This window comes from Lithobates pipiens, unplaced genomic scaffold (genome assembly GCF_037356315.1).
Source record: "Lithobates pipiens isolate NorthernLeopardFrog02 unplaced genomic scaffold, aLitPip1_a1.2 Scaffold_19, whole genome shotgun sequence".
Taxonomy (NCBI): domain Eukaryota; kingdom Metazoa; phylum Chordata; class Amphibia; order Anura; family Ranidae; genus Lithobates; species Lithobates pipiens.
Window position 1 is genome coordinate 467193366 of NW_027507764.1, and position 19606 is coordinate 467212971.

Sequence of the window (19606 nt, forward strand, 5' to 3'; positions counted from 1 at the left end):
GATATTGTGTTTTTGTGATTATGCCATTTAGTTGCAATTTTTTCACATTACACATTGTGTTTCACATTAATTTGCACTGTTATTTAGGAACCAATGTTTGATTTTATGCAATTGATAAGAAGATTTCATATTTTGTTTGCTGCACTTATGTTTTGTAATATTATTGGACTCACTTATGAATTGCATACACATGTTTACATGTTATGCGATTTTATTGTGAAATCGTCATTTAGCCATTTTGTTGCGATTTTTTTCAAAGTACACAATTTGTTTCATATTTTCACTTATATTTGTGTATTCACTCATATTATTTACCAAGGACACTAAGGAGGAAGGCTTCAGATTTTGTTTGCATTTTAGAATTTAACACAAGTTTCTACAATACATGGCACCATCCATTGGCCCCTGATTGCAGCAAAGTGAGTCTGTATCTTTAGCAGACTAAGAGCCCCAAAGCACAATGCTTCCACTTCCATGCTTGACTGTCAAGATGGTGTTCTTAGGGTCATAGTCAACATTTTTCTTCCTCTAAACACGGCGAGTCCCCTTCCTTAAGAAGGCGCATTTACAGTCATGCCAATGAACATTTAAATGATTCAGAGAAGGATTGGGAGAAAGTGCTGTGGTTAAATTAGACCAAAATTGAGCTCTTTGGCATCACCTTGACCCGCCATGTTTGGAGGAAGAAAAATGCTGACTATGACCCCAAGAACACCATCCCTACAGTCAAGCATGGAGTTGGAAACATTATGCTTTGGGGCTGTTTCTCTGCTAAAGGTACAGGCCGACTTTGCCGCATTAAGAGGCCAAGGAATGGGGTCATGTATTGTAAAATCTTAGATGAGAACCTTCTTTTCTCAGCTAGAACACTGAAGAGGGGTCGTAGATGGGTCTTCCAGCATGACAATGACCCAAAACATACCACCAAGACAACAAAGGAGTGGCTTAAGAAGAAGCACATTAAGGTCAATGAGTGGCCTAAAGTATAAATGGCTACTGCACTTGTATCCACAACTTGGGTAATATGACTAAATAAACAGCAGCCAGCACAATATTGAAGAAATAACAATAAAGAAAAAATACAAAAATGATGCAGCGCTCATTAATTCAGTAAGTCCAAAGATGGTGTCAATACACTTGACATCAAAGGTGGTTAACAGAGGGTGAAAAGGGAGGAAAGCATCACCAGCACCCAATAATACAGCAGCTTACCCTCCTTAGTGGACCCTCATTACAAAGGTCACATAAGCAGTTGAATAACAAAGGATACCCTTCAATCTCCATGCATCTCAGTCAGGGCCAATTTCAGCCTTTCTTTCCCCAAGTGCTCCAGCAATGACCACCATAGGTTATTCCATCCCATAGAAATATAAAGAGATAGACCTGTAATTTCTTCTCTATTCTGTTTGCAAATGTGTTCAATCTCCCTCTGGTGGAGAGCTGTTTTCCAAAGGCTGATCTTTTACCACTTTTTATGGAAGGGTTCTTGAGTTACTTGAGTGGTCTCGTCAGTCTCCAGACCTTAATGATATTGAAAAGTTACAGACGGAGCTGAAACGGATGAGTTACCAAGAGACAGCCAAGAAGATTTAGAGACTATCTGTAAAGAAGAGTGGACCAAAATCACTCCTGAGATGTGTGCAAACCTGGTCACCAACTAAGAAATGTCTTACTGCTGTGCTTGCCAACAAGGGTTTCTCCACCAAGTACTAAGTCATGTTTTGCTTAGGTATCAAATGCTTAATTTACTCACTGAACTGCAACCTAATTTATAGCATTTATTTTATCAGTTTTTTTCTGTATTTTTGGTTGATATTCTGCCTCTATTATTTAAAATACACATATGATAAAAATTATAGACCCTTCATTTCTTTGTAAGTGGGCAAACAAAATCTGCAGGGGACCAAATTATTATTTTCCCCACTGTAGGGTCAAGACATACCTTATTGAGTCAATATTTATTTTATCAGGCAATATTTTTGCACAGATTTGTATCACACTTGGCTAATTCATAGGGTCCTAGAACAGCATTTGTGGCACTATTCCTCTGTACTCAATCAAAGTGTAGCTACATGCAATAAAGTAAACCACTTTGCTTTGTAGCCCCATTCAAGCCTTTGTTTAAATGCATGGTAGGTAGTATGCCTACAAAGAAGCAGTTTCTTACTCATTGGGTTAGGTTGTAGCCCCAAATATATAAATATATCACTAGAAAAGTAATTTAAGAAGGATGAAGGAATAGAGATAAACCGATTAAGGAAATCCAAACAACAAACTCTGGAATCCATTTCACAGTTATTGTTTCATAATAAAACAGTAAAAATGTTATTGCTTTCCAAAAACAGTTTGATCTGGTGACAGATTTACTAGAAGAGCTGCATGGGAGTTATAAATAAAGACTGTTTTTATTGCGGTGAGTCCACACTGAGCCATGGGTGAAATACTTGTATTAGGACACAAGGGAACAGCACACTTCCTATTCAAATATTTTTTATTGAATACACCTGATTCCACACTACTTTCTAAAATTTGCTTCCAACAGCTTAATGAGGAACAGCAATAGTGTGCTTTTTATACTTCCAATTCCAAGAGGTGCGCAGCTGACATTCATATTATTGTGCGGCTGGAGATTATGCAGGGAAGGACGACATAATTAGGACCCCTTTGTGCAAACAAATATATGAAACCCATATGGCCTTTACTAGCATCTTGTTTGCACAATCTGCTTTATGCAATTGAAGTGAAGGTATGAAAGGCTGTTCGTGATCTTTAAAATAAGGGTTGTCCTAAATTAAAGATCCCACGCTGTTGCTTAAAATAGACAAAAAAGACCCCTAAGAAGTGATGATAGAGAACAGAACGTAGAAGTGAACGTTCTGCCATTCACATCTGCAGCAACTGACATGGGCCCTTGGTTTAGAAGGCCAGGATGCAGCCCATTATGACATGGCCTTAGTGTCCTCTTTCCATTGTTGTGTGAGCTAAGTGGCAGGTGCAAAAGATGAGTCTTTAAAAGGGTCTTTAAGGGCACAGAGGTTCTCACAGGAAATAGAAAATAGCTAGTATTTTAGGTTTGTGTGTGGTTCTTGGCTTCTGTGTTCGTAGACAATGGTTTGAGAAATAAGTATAGATTTCAAAGACAGCATGCAGCTGATTATATTTTTATTGCTAAAATTTCATTTAAATTCCACAACTATAATATCAGTTGTTTAAACACATTTTTATAAATACAGAATATAAATAATTGTAGGAGGGTTTGTAGGCAGAAACAGCAAAACAGAATGATTTTCCTTAGAATTCTGCGCATTGCCTGAAGCCAGAATACGAAGAGTACTGTTTTGGTCTGCATTGATGCTATGGTCCTTCTTTTTTTTCTTTTTTTCTTTTAAATCATCTTTATTATTTTCTTATATAAAAAAATTCACCAGACAATTACAATTACATTCAGTCCTGAGGCATTTAGGTTTACACAAGTCCCTCAATGTCTTCACATTTACATATGTACTTTCCACTGCTTATCTATAACAATATTAGGTGGTGGCAGAGGCGGCTCTAGACTTTGTGAGGCCTTAGGCAAAACTTAGACATGAGGCCCCATTCACACCCATAATGGGAAAAATATTATAAAAACAATAAAAATTAACTGTATAAATGTGCATATATTAACTTAAATCCTATGAACCATGAATTCACAGTTTCTATAAATTTGTCTAACCAATTATTCTTTAATCAAATATTAAACATATGGTGGGTTGGTGTGTGTGTGTATATATATATATATATATATATATTATAAATATATATGTTACACGCACACAGATATAGATCAAATTGTGCAGCTGCCTGCTTATTATGCTCTGTGATGGTCATAGACTGCGGAAAATTATACAGGAGATGGTCAGAGCCTGCGTGTGGACAATGATATAGGAGATGGTCAGAGACTGTGTGCGGCCATAATACAGGAGACGGTTAGAGACTGTGTGCAGCCATGATACAGGAGATGGTCAGAGACTATGCAGCCATGATACAGGAGACGGTTAGAGACTGTGCTGACAGTGATACAGGAGACAATCAGAGACTGTGCAGACAATGATACAGGAGACGGTTTTATGGTAATGACAAGCAAACCCTTACCTGGCTAACACGGTAAGAAAAGTTGAAGCCACAGACAGGGTGCTGACAGACAATCACACCAGAAAGATACAGGAGATGGTCAGAGACTGTGCGGAAAATGATACAGGAGATGGTCAGAAACTGCGCAGCCAATGATACAGGAGACGGTCAGAGACTGCACAGACAATGATACAGGAGACGGTCAGAGACTGTGCAGCCAATGATACAGGAGACGGTCAGAGACTGTGTGGCCACGATATAGGAGACAGTCAGAGACTGTGCGGCCATAATAGAGGAGACGGTCAGAGACTGTACAGCCATGATACAGGAGACGGTCAGAGACTGTGTGGCCATGATACAGGAGACGGTCAGAGATTATGCAGCCATGATACCGGAGACGATCAGAGACTGTGCTGCCATGATACAGGAGACAGTCAGAGACTGTGCAGCCATGATACAGGAGACGGTCAGAGACTGTGCCGACAGTGATACAGGAGTTTTATTATGGTAATGACAAGCAAACTCTTACCTGGCTAACACGGTATGAAAAGTTGGAGCCACAGACAGGGTGCTGAAAGACAATTACACCACAAAGATGCAGGTGATGGTCAGAGACTGTGCGGAAAATGATACAGGATATGGTCAGAGACTGTGCAGACAATGGTACAGGAGACGGTCAGAGACTGTGCGGACAATGATACAGGAGACGGTCAGAGACTGTGTGGCCATGATACAGGGATAATCAGAGACTGTGCGACCATGATATAGGAGATGGTCAAAGACTGTGCAGACAATGATACAGGAGACGGTCAGAGACTGTGCGGACAATGATACAGGAGACGGTCAGAGACTGTGTGGCCATGATACAGGGATAATCAGAGACTGTGCGACCATGATATAGGAGATGGTCAAAGACTGTGCAGACAATGATACAGGAGATGGTCAGAGACTGTGCGGACAATGATACAGGAAATGGTCAGAGATTGTGTGGACAATGATACAGGAAATGGTCAGAGATTGTGTGGACAATGATACAGGAGACGGTCAGAGACTGCGCAGCCATGATAACAACATACCGTATTTTTCGGACGATAAGGCGCACCGGATTATAAGGCGCACTAGCAACGACCGGCTGATATGATGGATATTTCCATATATAAGGCGCATCGGACTATAAGGCGCGCTGGATTATAAGGCGCATTTAATGAAACACAACTCGGATGCGGTACTGTAAGTCAAATTTTATTCAACTCTTTAGCAATAACCATAAAATGGTCTATAACAATAACTCTTAACACTGTTCAATTAAATACAAAACCAGACACTCACTTTTTCACTTTATTCTTCAATAACTCTTAACACTGTTCAGTTACCGGTGAATACCGTACAAAACCAGACACTCACTTTTTCACTTTATTCTTCTCCCGCAAATCCATCAAATTCTTCATCTTCAGTGTCTGAGTTTAACAATTGGGCAATTTCGGCATCAAGCACGCCCGTATCCCTCTCATCATTCTCATCAGTATCCGAGTCAGTCTCGTTGCTGTCATCGGTACCGGTACTTAGCTGTTCAGTGATAATTCCGGACTTCTTGAAAGCTCGGATTACACTGGTGACTGATACCTTCGCCCAGGCATCCACGATCCACTGGCAGATAGTGGCGTAACTCGCCCGGCGTTGCCTCCCTGTGTTGGTGAATGTGTGTTCGCCTTCTGTCATCCAATGCTCCCACGCAGCTCGCAATTTAACTTTAAATGACCTGTTGACACCTATATCTAGTGGCTGCAGTTCTTTGGTTAATCCACCCGGAATGATGGCAAGCACCGAATTAGTTTTCTTCACTTGGGCTTTGACAGTATCTGTCAGATGGGCGCGCATGGAGTCACAGACCAATAGGGATGGAGATTCGTGGAAAAAGCCACCCGGTCTCTTGACGTAAACCTCTCTCAGCCACTCACTCATCTTCTCCTCGTTCATCCAGCCCTTCGGGTTAGCCTTGATGATGATGCCAACCGGAAACTTTTCTTTTGGCAGAGTCTTCCTCTTGAAAATTACCATGGGTGGTAGTTTCTGGCCATTAGCCTGGCAACCGAGAACTACAGTGAAGGATGACTTCTCGTTTCCTGTAGTGCGTATAGATACCGTACTGGTCCCTGTTCTCTCGACAGTACGGTTTACAGGGATATCAAAGGTAAGGGGGACCTCGTCCATGTTGGTAATGTGTTCTGGTCGGATTTTCTGTTCATTGATCTTGTTCTTGCAGTAGGTATGGAAAATGGCCAGCTTTTCTTCGTAATCCTTTGGCAGTTGCTGTGACATAGTGGTTCTTGTGCGGATAGAGAGATTCCGCCTTTTCATGAAACGGAAGCACCAAGAGGGACCTCCTCGAAAGTCGTTGATCTCCATGTCGCGTGCGATCGCTGTTGCTTTGAGTCGAATAGAGACAGTAGAGACACTTCTACCTGCGGTTCTCTGTTCAATAACCCACTGTTCAATTTTGTCCTCCAACTGTGGCCATCTTGCTTTGTTTCCTCGGAAACTCAGTTTGGTCTTCTTTACCTGGCGCAGGGCATCTTCTTGCTTCCTCCACTTCCGTACCATTGATTCATTAATGTTGAATTCTCTCGCAGCTACTCTATTTCCATGCTCTACTGCATGACTGATAGCCTTCAGTTTGAAATCCGCTTCGTAAGCATGTCTCTTAACAGGAGCCATTTTTGGGGCAGCGGGTATACCGTAGAAAATGAACGAATGAATGCGCACACCTCCTGACTAAGATGGCCGTAATGCCCACGAAGCTGCACTGCTTGGATTGGGCATTACGGCCATCTTAGTCAGGAGGTGTGCGCATTCATTCGTTCATTTTCTACGGTATACCCGCTGCCCCAAAAATGGCTCCTGTTAAGAGACATGCTTACGAAGCGGATTTCAAACTCATCGCTATCAGTCACGCAGTAGAACAACCTGAGAGAGGTTTACGGTACGTCAGTTTACGGTAAGAGACCGGGTGGCTTTTTCCACGAATCTCCATCCCTATTGATCTGTGACTCCATGCGCGCCCATCTGACAGATACTGTTAAAGCCCAAGTGAAGAAAACGAATTCGGTGCTTGCCATCATTCCGGGTGCATTAACCAAAGAACTCCAGCGATGTCAACAGGTCATATATAAGGCGCACCGGATTATAAGGCGCACGGTCGATTTTGTGAGAAAATTTAGGCTTTTACGTGCGCCTTATAGTCCGAAAAATACGGTAATTAGCATAATTGATAACTGTCTAATGCTTCTTCATCGTCAGCAGGTTTATGGAGAGGGTAACACTGCTGTATTACTTAACTGTAATAGAGAAGGTGGTACTGTCACACCATTCTGGGTGTACTGTCTGGCAGAGGAATATGAATCACAAAAATATCTGCACAGAATTATATATCTTTTGGTAGAGGAAACATTTCACATATGTGTGTGAATAGATGTTTGCCTGGCGTTAATTTTGAAAGCAGAATGAGCAAGATAAGTAGCAATATAAATAATTAAAATAATTAAAATTAAAAATAAAATAAGCCCTCCAGTTTGAACAACAGCCAGCCTCATTAAATGGCATTCAACTGGAATGTACATGCCCTCAGCCTGTCATTCAACAAGTAAGGAGAAGGGCACAATGATGATCCCATCCAGTGGTGGCTGGCGCTCAAAATTTTTGGGGGGGTGCAAACAAACTGTGCCATCAAACGCAGCCACTGTGCCCATCAAACGCAGCCACTGTGTCATCAAACGCAGCCACTGTGCCCATCAAACGCAGCCACTGTGTCATCAAACGCAGCCACTGTGCCCATCAAACGCAGCCACTGTGTCATCAAACGCAGCCACTGTGCCCATCAAACGCAGCCACTGTGTCATCAAACGCAGCCACTGTGCCCATCAAACGCAGCCACTGTGCCCATCAAACGCAGCCACTGTGCCCATCAAACGCAGCCACTGTGCCATCAAACGCAGCCACTGTGCCAATCAAACGCAGCCACTGTGCCCATCAAACAAAGCCATCAAAAGCTACTAAGGTCCAAAGAGAATAAGAGAACCAACCTTCAGTATGGTGGAACTATTTTAATCCTATTGATCCAGGCAAACCAAAACCTCAGTAAAGCAGATGACAAGTTATTTTTACAATATGGGAAAATAAAACTGTACATGATACATGAACTATTATTAATTTGAGAAAAGAAGCATTTTGCCATGAATGAAGAAGCTACTCCAAAAATTGATAATATGACCTAAAGCCCATGCAGAGATAATATAGTCTTTGACTTGGGGGTGCATTGTTGTAGTTATATATATATATATGCACTATAATATATATATATATTATAGTGCATATATATATATAAAATATAGTGCATATATATATATAAAATATAGTGCATATATATATATATATATATATATATATATATATATATATGCACGCACTATATAATATATATTATATATATATATATATATATATATATATATATATATATATATATATATTATAGTGCATAATATAATATATATATATATATATATATATATATGCACTATAATATATATATATAAAATATTGTGCTTTCGGCTAAGTCAATGCTGTATTCTAACTTGACATTACATTGGAGCAAGTACAATTTACATTATATATATATATATATATATATATATATATATACATATATATATATATATACATATATACATATATATATATATATATATATATACATATATATATATATATATATATATATATATATATATATATATATATACATATATATATATATATATATATATATATATATATATATATATATATATTACAGTTATAGACACTACCTACCCCTGCTCCTCGCCTTGCTGACTAAAGGTGGCAGGATTTAGAGAAGCAACACACAATGCTCTCTCTGTGCCCTGCAGTGCAATCTGGGAGTTGTAGTCTCTGCAGAGCACAGGCACCAGACGGCCATGTTGAAGACTGTGTGCCTGTGCTCTGTGGGAGAACTACAATTCCCGCCATGCACTGGGGCCGCCGTTGGTGACTTTAGGGGAAGGGCTAGGACACGGAGGACGGCGCTGCAGCAGTGGAGCCTGCTATTGGACGCAGGCAGACTGACCATGCCCACACCATGTTGAGTGACTGTGGACATTAGTGTTATCCCCCCCCTCATCCACCAACGCGGAGCGCGGCGATGGATCAGCTCACTCTGCACCACAGCTGTGTGCAGCGTGCCCGCCGCCCACTCCACCTGCCGCTTGCAAATCCCATTCCCAGTGTCCCACACTGAGACACAACAGCAGCACAACACCTGAAAGGCAAATTAGGCAATTGCGCGACGGCGAGGCCCTTTCTGTAGGCGAGGCCTAAGGCAATCGCCTAATTTGCCTAATTAAAGAGCCGCCTCTGGGTGGTGGCCCGAGAGGAGGGGATATTTGGAGTGGAGTCAACCGGTGTGTAGGAGAGGGATAGGAAAAAAAAAATAAAAAAAAAAAAAAAAAATTAATACCGTATATACTCGAGTATAGGCCGACCCGAGTATAAGCCAAGGCCCCCAATTTACCCCCAAAAAACTGGGAAACCTATTGACTCGTGTATAAGCCGAGGGTGAGATATGCCTGTCCATCCCTGTGTGTGTGTCCATCCATCCATCCATCCCTGTGTGTGTGTGTGTCCATCCATCCCTGTGTGTGTGTGTGTCCATCCATCCATCCATCCCTGTGTGTGTGTCCATCCATCCATCCCTGTGTGTGTGTGTGTCCATCCATCCCTGTGTGTGTGTCCATCCATCCATCCATCCCTGTGTGTGTGTGTGTCCATGTGTGTGTGTGTGTGTGTGTGTGTGTGTGTGTGTGTGTGTGTGTGTGTGGCCTTGTGTGTCCAGCCTACCTGTGTCCCGAGCCTCCGTCCGGTCCCGAGCCTCCGTCCGGTCCCGTCCCGTCCCGAGCCTCCGTCCGGTCCCGTCCCGTCCCGAGCCTCCGTCCGGTCCCGTCCCGTCCCGAGACTCCGTCCGGTCCCGTCCCGTCCCGAGCCGAGCCTCCGTCCGGTCCCGTCCCAGGATCACCGCTCTTCGTCGGCGCCCATTCCCCTGTTCAAATGCCGCGCCTCCCTGTCTGTGATAGGCGGAACACAATTTCCCAGCAGCCTGTGTTCCGCCTATCACGGACATCGTCTCATCCTCGTCCGTAGTACGAGGATGAGACGATGTCCGTGATAGGCGGAACACAGGCTGCTGGGAAATTCAGTGTTCCGCCTATCACAGGCGAAGGCGGAGCCGGAGGCGCGGCTTTTGAATTATAGAATGGCTGCTGTCTGTCTGCTCGACACGCTGATCGAGCAGGCAGACAGCGATGACTCGAGTATAAGCCGAGGGGGGCACTTTCAGCCTCAAAAAAGAGGCTGAAAATCTCGGCTTATACTCGAGTATATACGGTAAGAAGAGGTGGGTGTGGAATTTAGATTTCTCCCCAGTGTTATTTCCCTTCTTTATGTGTTTTTTTTTTTTTTTTTTTGCTATGGTCCTTCTACCAAGAATATCTAATCAAACGCAGTTTTATTAATGCAAATTTTCTACAGAACTTCACAGTGTGCATCCATTTTTTAAATTTGGAAATGGCCATCTGTGGTTTAGCTTTAAAATTATTTAGCAAAGTAAATGTGGATGAAGATGGGTACTCTACATTTTTAGTGGCATTTAGTGAGAGAGCAAGAATTGAAGTTGACATTAGATCAGTCACCATAAAATCAATCAATCTTCCTTTTATTGTATTGTATATCTAACAATTCATAAGACCAGGACAAGCAGGCCAGTTTATTCAACAGCCATTTTATGAACTACTTTATAGATTGTCAAGAAAATGGCCCTACTCTTGGCAAGATCTGTTAGGTCAAAAGCACAGGCTAATTTATCTTCCCTCATTTACATACCTTGCTTTTGCTTCCACGCCACTCCATTTGGCTTCCTGGAGTGAAGAGATGCGACTCTGTGGAAGTCATGTTGAAGAAATGTCACCAGCACACCAAGAATTCCTCAAAAGGGTCCAAAGCTTTATTCACATGGTCCCACAGTACACATATGGCAACGTTTTGGTGACATGCAAGTGACTTCTGTGGAAGTCATGACATGAAGGATCAGGGTCACTGCACCTTGATGTGGTATTAAGCCCAAAACCAAAAATGTAATATATTGCAGTTTACCAATCATTAGATGTTGTGGCTACATTAGTTTTCATTTCATAGGCTTTTTTATCTAGTGATCTGGCCAGCCAGTAACACACCTCCTGTATTAGAGTGCCCCCACTCTAGAGTGCCCCCACAGCAGCATTGTCAGTATAGGGGGAGGGGAATGTTGGATGCACTAGCAGATTTAATTACACTAACAAATTTAAGCCACACCCCAGCAGATTTAAGTTAGAAACCTCTTAGCTTAGTTTGTTAACAGTTAGTTCATTTAGGTTAGAAAGCCCACTCAGTTCACGGTAGTTGTACTTTTATCGTTTTCACACAATTTCGTACAGACAGATATAAGAGGGCACCCAGAGGGCCTCTTGATGGGACTAAAGCCTCTTAGCAATCATCCTGCGCCATGAAATTTCACCTACAGGACACCTTCCTTTATAAGAGATAGATGGCTTGGAGCTGTAAACATTTTCATTCTGAATGTTCAGGGATATACATCATTAGAATAGGCATGTGTAGGTTCACAGTATTGGTGTCTGCTTTTTGTTTGCTTTATTGTATGTTTAACACGCATTTGCAAGCATTTTCCTTATTCTATTGGGAGTCACAATGCATGAAAATTCACAAAAAAAATGCACATGCCTAATTTTTTACAAACACGGTGCACAAATGTGAACAGCCTCTCTTTGCATTCAATGTGTTTTTGTTTGTTAAAAAATGCACATAAAAATTCAAAGCTGTGAACCAGGCCTCAGACATATAGTGTCTCTGCTTGGCTACCCTACTTTCTCTCTTCTGAAATCCCCACTATCATTCTCAGGGACTTAAACATCCCTACTAATACTAACACTCCTTTGACCTGAAGCAATGGGTACATGCTTCTACTCACTCTGAAGGCAATACCTTTGACCTTGTTTTCTCCCATCTATGCCCTCCGTGCAACCTACCTTTACCCTCTCTCTCATCACTACCTTATTAGTTTCACTTTCTCCCTCTCCTCCACCACCTCTCCCTCCAACCACCTAACAGTTACTTGCAGAAACCTACGGTAGCTTAACCCTTCTCTTCTCTAATCTGCTACTGACCACCTCTATGACAAAGTTGCACACCTGTCTTGCACCAACCTAACCATTTCTGTCTAAAACACTTCACTTCTAGCCTCACTGGACACACTGCCCCCCCCCCCCCCCCCTCACTACACACAGAATCAGGCCCCGTCCCCTTCAACTTTGGCAGATGACAGTCTGAAAAAACACAGCCATGCTTTTGAGAGCCTGTGGTGTAAGACTAAGTCTCAGAAAGATTTCAACCAGCATAAATCTGCCCTCCAAAAATACATTGCCTGCCTCCTCACTGCCAAGCAGATCTATTTTATCTCTCTCGTTAACACCTTATCATCCTGTCCCCATCAACTCTTCTCTACCTTCAACTCTCTACTTCGTCCTCCACTGCCTCCACCCACCAACTCACTCACTGCCCATGTGATCGCCAATCACTTCAAACAGAAGATTGATACAATTCATAACGGGATCTCTACTGTTCAGTTACACTCCACGCTTTACACTTCATGCCCACATGTACAGTCATTACTTCCCTCTTTCAACCCCACCACTATAGACATCACTGGACCCATCCAATCTTAACACCCTTTTCCCCATCTCCTTGCTCCTCTTTTATCCAAACTCCTTGAACGTCTGGTCTACAGCCAACTGAGTGACCACCTTGCTGATAATAGCCTTCTTGATACCCTTCAGTCTGGATTTCGTCCTCAACACTCCACAGAAACTGCTCTCCTAAAATGTACAAATGATATACTAAGAACCAAAACCAATGGACACTATTCTGTACTCCTACTCCTGAACCTCTCTGCTGCCTTTGATATAGTTGACCACCCCCTCCTCCTCAAAAAACTCCAAGCCTTTGGTCTGTGTGACTGTACTCTTCGCTGGTTTTCTTCCTACTTATCCAATTGCACCTTTAGCATTACTTACAATTCTACTTCCTCCTCTCCTCTTCCTTTCTCTGTTGGGGTCCCCCAAGGTTCTGTTCTTGGACCTCTCCTATTTTCAATTGACACCTCCGCCCTGAGTCAGCTGATCCTCCCATGGCTTCCAAAACCACCTCTACACTGACAACACCCAAATCTATTTCTCTACCCCTCAACTCACTCCTTCAGTCTCTTCACGTATCACTAATTTACTTTAATTTTATTAATTTATCAGATATATCAGTCTAGATGTCACACCACTTCCTCAAACTTAATCTATCCAAAACCGAACTTATCATTTTTCCTCCCCCTCGAGCCTCTTCCCCAGATCTCTCTGTCAAAATCGCTGGCACAGCTATAAGCCCATCCCCGCATGCCAAGGTCCTAGGTGTAGCCCTGGACTCTAACTCTCCTTTAAGCCCCAGATCCAATCACTGTCCAAGTCTTGCCGCCTCAACCTCTGCAACATCTCACACAACAAAGCTCTTACTGTAATTCACTCCCTGGTCATCTCTCGACTGCTGCAACTCCCTCCTGATGGATTTACTTCTACATAGTCTATCCCCCTTTCAATCCATCATGAATGCTGCTGCCAGACTCACCCACCTTACCAATCACTCTGTGTTTGCTACACCTCTCTGGAAATCCCTACACTGGCTTCGGCTCACCTAACGAGTTAAATTCAAAATACTAACAACTACTTGCAAAGCCATCCACAACTCTGTCCACCAACTACATCCCTGATCTAGTCTCAAAATACCAACCTAATCTGCCTCTTCATTCTTCTTAAGACTGTTAAGGCTAGCCAACACAAGACCTCCTGCTCTCTAACTCCCTCATCACCTCCTCCCATGCATGCCTCCAGGAATTTTCCAGAGCTGCTCCAATCCTATGGAACTCCTTGCCCCGATCTGTCCAATTATCTCCTACTCTATTATCTTTTAGACGATCCCTGAAAACCCTGTTCTTCAGAGAAGGCTATCCTACACACACCTAACAACTGTATTTTCATTTTCTCCATCTGATCATCCCCCACAGCTATTACCTTTTTGTTCCACTTGACCCTCCCTCCTAGATTGTAACCTCTAATGAGCAGGGCCCTCTGATCCCTTCTGTATTGAATTGTATTATAACTGTACTGTCTGCCCCCAAGTTGTAAAGCGCTGCACTAACTGTTGGCGCTATATAAATTCTGTATAATAATACTAATATGCACCCTTATGGATTTACATGGGCAGCTAAAGAGTTTGTTACCTCAACATTTTATACTCCTGATAAGTGCCTACTGTACCATGTACTTGTGCTAAAAAGTATCCTGTTCTCTTATATTGTTTCCTTTGTTTGAAATACCTGATGATCCTGTCAGCCCCCATGCTTTTCTATTTCAAACTGACCATGCTTGGCATTGAATCACCTCCATCCCAACGTAGCCAGTTTTCTGGCTGTGCTGGGAGCACAGCCTGCCTGTCCTCAAATGGTCAGACTTGTGCTTATACACCTTCCCCCTTACATATTAAAGAAACACTTTTTTCATGCAATATTTTACATTGGGTTTTTTTTTTTTAGGAAAAAATAAGACTTTAAAATCAATTGTATATGAAACATCCAAGAATAAAATCAGGACAAAAACTGAAGCCATGGGATACAGAGTTATGTTATATGCAGTTTTTTGGGAATAGAAATCTATAGCCAAATTTTAGCATCTGGTTTGGGATTAAAAAGTCACCTTCATTTAACGCTGGATTTTAAATTAGCATGCCAGATTTTGAAGCATTAGGTTATTCCTTCAAGCCATTTAAATGGAGCTTTATTGAGCTAAACATTTGTATATTAATGCAGCATTATCTAAATTGTAATCTACAGTCATGAACTAAGCACAAGAATCTATTTAATTTAGCAAAAGAATGCATTTGTGCCTGCTAATTCGTGCTAATACGAGAAACAAATTCCCTTCCAATTTAGAGGAATAAGTGTGCGGTACACAAATAGATCTCACATAGAGCAAACATACTCCTACTGCTCCAATTTCAAGGGTTCCTGGACACTTGCCACTACCCACCTGTAAAATATTTGTTTTCCCTCTGCGGCTATTCCTTGGATTTCTCAGTATTCTGAGTTGACCAACCAGAAGTACATACACCCACTGGATATTTCTAACAGAGTTAAGACAGCTTCTGGCTGCAAAGCTGAACCCCAGGCATATATAAAACACACTAATTATTGCTAATTACATATTTATTAAAAAACTAACACTTTATGTACAGCCCATAGGAAACCACAAAATAGCTATTCAAGTATTAGCCTTCTTTTCTTAGTCTTGTCTTTATTTTCCTGTTTGTAGCAGTCGTGACAAAGTCCAATTTTAAAAATAAAAATAAAAAAAATACTCTGTGTGTACTTTTTAAACTGTTGCACTGATTCACTCTGTTTCATATATGTGCCACCAGGACCTTATAAATTCCCAAAGGAATCCTCTCTACATGTGTGCTCCTGCTCTGCACTACATCTGCACGTGCAGAGTTCTAAATGTTGCACATACAGGCACAGAAGGACACAGAGCCACTGTCAATCACTGCTGCTGCAGAGGAGAAGAGGCTCGTGTGTCCATCTCACACTGCCTGTGCGGTGCTCAGAATTCTGTATGTACAGTTTTAGTGCAGAGCAGTAGCGCACATGAAGATGGGACATCTGCAGAACCCTGTAGGTCCCTGTGTACAGGGGAACCGTATAGAATGGGGAATATGTCAGTAAAGCCAGGGGACACTTACAAAAGTGAACACAGAATTTTTTATTTTTTTTGTAGAAAAATCAGCAAATACATTAAAATTATATTAATTAATATTATATTTAAAATTAAATTATGTTAATAATTATCTGTTTTATTTTTTTAAAATACATTTTGAAATGACTATGCAGCCATTAGGCTCTAGAGTTTGATCTAGATAACTAACAGTCCATGCCCCCCTCTTCCTCAGCACTACAAATAAAGACGAGTATAATTGTTTTTTTTTTAAGTCTCCCTGTACATAAATACAGGGGAGTATTTAGGGGATATGGGGCCATAGGGGTTAGCCTGAAGCCCAGAGTTGCTTTAAAGAGGAGGGCCACCTTAAAAAAATATATTAAAAGTCAGCAGCTACAAATACTGCAGCTGCTGACGTTTAATAAATGGACACTTACCTGTTCCAGGGTCCAGTGATGTCGGCAGCAGATGACGAGCAATCGCTCGTCCCTCGGCTGCCCCCGCCGACATCCTCTGTCAGGGAATCAGGAAGTGAAGCTTTGCGGCTTCACTGCCCGGTTTCCTACTGCGCATGTCACGCTGCGCATCTTCACTGGTCCTCGTTGTGTCCTGGGAACTGTGTGTTTCCCAGAACACAACAGGGGGCGGGGCATCTGTGGCTAGCTGCGGCTAGCTATTCCCAGAAGTGGGTGCAGATACCTTGATTATACCGGTATCTGCACCCCCTCCCCCCTGAAAGGTGCCAATTGTGGCACCGGAGGGGGGGAGGGTTCCGATGAGTGGAACTTCCACTTTAGGGTGGAGGTCCGCTTTAAGTAGCTTTAAGGAATTACTGAATGAAAAACAGTAAAAAATTTGAACTTTATTCAGGATTTTAAAAGAGACAAAAAGTTGTCAGACTTCATGTGGGCTTTGCAAGCAACTATCGTAACCACTGAAACTGTTGTGATATCCATTTGCTGTATTAACTACACATCAGCACTCTTGTCAGGCTCTGCTGCAGTGCACATATGCTGGTAGTGGACAGCTTTGCAGAAGAACGGAACAAAGAGTTGACCTTGTGAGTGTGCTATCCAGTAGGGTATTCTCCATGTGTGCAGGGCACAGGGCCAGTGCAAGGATTTTTGTCTACTCAGGCAATTTTTATTTATTTTTTTGTAGAAAGATCAGCAAATACATGTAAAATATGTTAATAAGTATCTTTTTTTTAATTTTTTTATAATATTTAAATATGACTGTGTAGCCAATAAGCTCTAGAGTTTGACCTTGTTAACTAACAGACCTGGTCAGATCTGCCACTCTCTTCCTCAGCACTACAAGTGCGCACACTTGTGCTGAGAGGTGTGGCCATTACTCGTCTATGCCAGCACAGCACACTAAAATAGGAGAGCAGGAAGCGCACTTCTACAGCATTTTTTAAAAAGGTCCCCCAGTCATAGTTAAAATAGAAAAGGCAGCTCTGGCTGCAACACGATTTATTTTCTGACACTATTCCCCAGCAGTAATTAAATTATGCCACAAGATCTACCGTTTAACAATGCAGAAAGTGCTACTGATGGCATGAGGTCAGCGCCGCTCTCTGCATCAGAAAGGACAGCCCAGCACTGAAGAAGAGGTGAAGAAGAAAAGCACCTTGCAAGTCACATGACCAGTTTTAAGGCATTTTGAAAAGTTGAGTATACATTTTTTGTTTTTTAAAAGCCTCCTCGTACATAAATACAGGGCGGTACAGTGCCTTGAAAAAGTATCCATACCCCTTGAAATTTACCACATTTTGTAATTTTACAACCAAAAACGTAAAATGTATTTTATTGGGATTTTATGTGATGAACCAACACAAAGTGGCACATAATTGTGAAGTGGTAGGAAAATGATAAACGGTTTTCCCATTTTTTTTTACAAATAAATATGTGAAAAGTGTGGCGTGCATTTGTATTCAGCCCCCTTTACTCTGATACCCCTAACTAAAATCTAGTGGAACAAATTGCCTTCAGACGTCACCTAATTAGTAAGTTGAGTCCACTTGTGTGTAATTTAATCTTGATATAAATACAATTAGCTGTTCTGTGAAACCCTCAGAGGTTTGTTAGAGAACCTTAGTGAACAAACATCATCATGAAGGCCAAGGAACACACCAGACAGGTTAGGGATAAACTTGTGGAGAAGTTTAAAGCAGGGTTAAGTTATAAAAAAAAATATCCAAAGCTTTGAACATCTCACGGAGCACTGCTCAATCCATCATCTGAAAATGGAAAGAGTATGGCACAACTGCAAACCTACCAAGACATGGCAGTCCACCTTAACTGACAGGCCGAGCAAGGAAAGCATTAATCAGAGAAGCAGCCAAGAGGCCCATAGTAACTCTGGAGGAGCTGTAGAGATCCCCAGATTAGGTGAGAGAATCTGTCCACATGACAACTATTAGTCGTGCACTCCACAAATCTGGCCTTTATGGAAGAGTAGCAAGAAGAAAGCCATTGATGAAAGAAAGCCATAAGAAGTCCTGTTTGCAGTTTGCGAGAAGCCATGTGGGGGACACAGCAAACATGTGGAAGAAGGTGCTCTGGTCAATTCAGACTAAAATTGGCCTAAAATCAAGATCCTATGTGTGGGGGAAAACTAACACTGCACATCACCCTGAATACACCATCCCCCACCATGAAACATGATGGTTGCAGCATCATGCTGTGTGTATGCTTTTGTTCAGCAGGGACAGAGAAGCTGGTCAGAGTTGATGGGAAGATGGGTGGCACCAAATACAGGGCAGTCTTAAAAGAAAACCTGTTAAAGTCTGCAAAAAGACTTGAAACTGGGGCGGAGGTTCACCTTCCAGCAGAACAACAACCCTTAACATACATCCAGAGCTATAATGGAATGGTTTAGATCAAAGCATATCCATGTGTTAGAATGGCCCAGTCAAAGTCCAGACCTAAATCCAAGAATCTGTGGCAAGACTTAACAATTGCTGTTCACAGACGCTCTCCATCCAATCTGACAGAACTTGAGATATTTTTTAAAGAAGAATGGGCAAAAAGGTCACGCTCCAAATGTGCAATGCTGGTAGAGACATACCCAAAAAGACTTGCAGCTGTAATCGCAGCAAAAGGTGGTACTACAAAGTCTTAACTCAGGGGGGCTGAATACAAAAGCGCACCACACTTTTCACATATTTGTAAACAATTTTGAAAACCATTTATTATTTTCCTTTGTGTTGGTCTATCACCAAAAACCATAATAAAAATACATTTATGTTTTTTGTTAGTAACATGACAAAATGTAGAAAATGTCAGTATCAATATCAATACTTTTTCAAGGCACTGTATTAAGGGGATATGGGGTCATAGGGGGCAGCCTGCAGCCCATATTTTATTTAAGTTGCATTAAGGAATTACTGAATGATAAAAAGTCAAAAACTATAACTTCATTTGGGATTATAAAAAAGACAAAAAAATTGTCAGACTTCATGTGGGCTTTACAGGTAACCTTTGTAACCACTGAAACTGTTGTGATATCCATTTGCTGTATTAAATACACATTAGCACTCTTGTCGGGCTCTGCTG